At 41.0% G+C, this 3,329-nt stretch overlaps 1 pseudogene; it reads right to left on the reverse strand.

Moving 5' to 3' along the window:
* Positions 1 to 2,136: 2,136 nt before the first annotated feature.
* On the reverse strand, positions 2,137 to 2,870 carry LOC142443371 (geranylgeranyl pyrophosphate synthase pseudogene; annotated as a pseudogene).
* Positions 2,871 to 3,329: the final 459 nt, after the last annotated feature.

A 3,329-nucleotide genomic window follows, 5' to 3' on the forward strand; every position in this document is an offset into this window, starting at 1 on the left:
TTTACTCTCTACATCATAATGGAATGTTCTGCAATAAAACAAGTATTATCTTAAATCTGTGCTCCCGGGAGAACTTATTCACCTTAACACAAAAAGTCTTTAAATTATTTTAAATGTTCCAGGCTAACCTTTATATAGATTAAATGCCATTCAAGACATATACTCCAGCGAAGTTAAGACCTTGGTTTTGTACTTCTTCTTTTTTTTAATCATTTTATTGGGGGTTCATACAACTCTTATCACAATCCATACATACATCCATTGTGTCAAGCATATTGGTACATTTGTTGCCATCATCATTCTTAAAACGGTTGGTTTCTGCTTGAGGCCTTGTTATCAGCTCCTCATTTTCCCTCTCCCTCCCCACTATCATGAACCCTTGATAATTTGTAAATTATTATTATTTTGTCATATCTTACACTGTCCAATGTCTCCTTTCACCCACTTTTCTGTTGTCCATCCCCATGGGAGGTGATTATATATAGATCCTTGTAATCAGTTCCTCACTTTCCACTCCACCCTCCCCCCAAACTCCAGGTATCGCCACTCTCAGCACTGGTCCTGAAGGGATCATCTGTCCTGGATTCCCTATGTTTCCAGTTCCTATCTGGACCAGTGTACATCCTCTCGTCAAGCCAGAATTGTAAGGCAGAATTGGGATCATGACAGTGCATGGGGCGGGGAGAGGAAGCATTTAGTAACTAGAGGAAAGTCATATGTTTTATCATTGCTACATTGCACCCTGACTGTCTTGTGTCCTCCCCGAATCCTTCTGTAAGGGGATGTCCAGTTGCCTACAGATGGGTCTTGGGTCCCCAATCTGAGTAGGATTTTTAATAAGAATAATGGGATTTGTTGTTCTTTGATGTCTGGTACCTGATCCCTTTGACACATTGTGATCACACAGGCTGTTGTGCTTCTTCCATGTGGCCTCTGTTGCTTCTGAGCTAGATGGCCACTTGTTTACCTTCAAGCTTTAAAGACTCCAGATGCTGTATCTTTTGATAACAGGGATCAATCAGCTTTCTTCATCACATTTGCTTATGCACCTGCTTTGTCTTCAGCGAGCAAGTCAGGAAGGTGAACATCATGAAATGCCAGTAGTATAGAACAAAATATTCTTGCATTGAGGGAATACTTGAGTGGAGGTTCAATGCCCATCTGCTACCTTAATTTTAACCTATAAATATATGCACATAGATCTGTTTCCCCATTCTCATAAATATATTTACATATGTACATGAACTCTATAACTGCCCATTTGCTTCCTAGTTCTTTCATCTATTTCCTTTTTTCATTTCTCGTGTCCGACTATCATGCTCAGCCTTCATTTGCGTTTCAGTAATTCCTCTCGGTTACATTACCCTTGATCACACTCTACCAGGCCTCCTACACCTTCCTCACCACCGATTTGGATCCCTTGTTTTTCCCTTGTTCCTGGGTTTGTTAACACCATTTCCTTTTCACCCCCTCCCCCTCTCCCAAGTCCTCCCAGAATTGACAGTCCTGTTGTTTTCTTCTCCAGATTGTTCATCTAGCCTATCTTATTTAGACAGACCTGCGGAGATAATAACAGCCACAAAAACAACACAGAGGAAAACAAAGCAACAAAAGAAAACAAAACAACAACAATAAAAACAATTACCACAAAAAAAGCCTATCTATGTTCAAGGACTGTTTGTTGCCCTTTAGGAGTGTTTTCTGGTCAAGTCTGATAGGGTGCTATGCCCTAGCACCAAAGTCTATTTTTGGTATTCCCTCCAGACTTTGTTGCTCTGGCCCCCTTGCTGGTCTGTTGCATACCCTTAGTGTTTTGCCTCGGTGTGGTGGAGTCAGATAGGGCCGAATTCTAACACTGTGCCTCCAGTGTTGTCTCCTGTAGAGCTATGTGTCAGTAAGGGATGCTATATCACATAGTGGGTCCTGCCATAGGGTCCTCTCTGTGGATTGCTTGCTGTGAGTGGGGATATTGTCCTCAAGGCTTGCTGGGCCAGGGTGTGTTCCACTATCTTTTCCTAGTCCCTTCTTTCAGAGTATTCTGGATCTATTCAAAAGAACCTACATTTTCTTGCACTGAGTAAGGTGGTGTGGCTGGCACCCGAGGGTGGAGAATTGTATGAAGTAGGGCAGGGAGGTTCAGTATTTCTTAACATCTATGTTTTTGATTCTCTGATGCAAAATGTTCTGTACCTGGGTGCTTCCAGACCTTGACTAAATAGCATGAATTGTAGGAAACGAGAGTTTCCTTTCAGTTAGATCTTCAAAAAGCTTTTGTTTTCACTATAGTTTTGGGAGTGTGCATTAGCATAATCATCCCTAATTTGGAAAAAGAGCCCACGTATATTACATAGAGGCTTTACGTCTTCTTTGTAATCAGAGAACAATTGCAAGAGTCCTCCCGTTAAAGGGCCCACTGGTCCTTTGTGGGACCATGGCTTTATATTCCTCTTCAGTGGGACAAGAGCAATTGTCCCTCCAAGGGTAATTGTCTAGGTCTTGTTCCTGATGGAGTTCTAAAAGACAGTGGGTAAAAAGTTTCCCTGTTTTCCTGTATCTGAGTGATCAAGGGTCAAGACTTTCCCCAAAGAAATAACCTATACATAAACAGCAAGTGTGACAAAAGGAATTTTATTGATACTGTGAGCCACTGTCAAGCCAGGTCTAAGTTCTCAGTTGTCTTTGTTATCATCAGTGAGCAAACTGGCTTTATGAGACACTTTGGTCACTTCACTAATAACCTGTAGTTTGTCTTCTGGAACTTTCAGTCAATGATTAAAAGCTTCAGAAAGCTTGATTTTTACTTGTTTACCTGGTAACTGAAGTAAGTTGGGTTCTAGAAGACTTCTTTGGATTCTTTCTTGAGCAGTCATCACTGTTTTATAATTTCAGAGCAGATGGTTTAAAGTGGCTATCATGGCTTGCTCGGTACGGGTCTGGAAGCGGCTGTGCTCAGGATTAAGTTCCCATTTCACAGCTTAGACCACAGTTCCCTCTGACCCCGATTTGACTCCCTGCCCTACTTCATACAATTCTCCACGCTCAGGTGCCAGCCACACCACCTTACTCAGTGCAAGAAAATACATCATCCAGTCCCCAATGTAATTGTTCTTAATAAGTTACTTTATTTAAAACATATTTCTTATTGCAGTTGGTGTTTACTAATAATTCATTTATTTGGAAGGACGGGATCAAAATTATCCTACTTTGGAAATATATTAATATCCAAATACATTTTCCACACTTTGTAACACAGAAAGCTGGGTTCCTGGATGCTGTCATTAGGAAAATATGTTTGAAATTCTTTACATTTTCAGGGCAAGTAAAATCTT

The sequence above is a fragment of the Tenrec ecaudatus genome, chromosome 3 (genome assembly GCF_050624435.1).
Source record: "Tenrec ecaudatus isolate mTenEca1 chromosome 3, mTenEca1.hap1, whole genome shotgun sequence".
Lineage (NCBI taxonomy): Eukaryota > Metazoa > Chordata > Mammalia > Afrosoricida > Tenrecidae > Tenrec > Tenrec ecaudatus.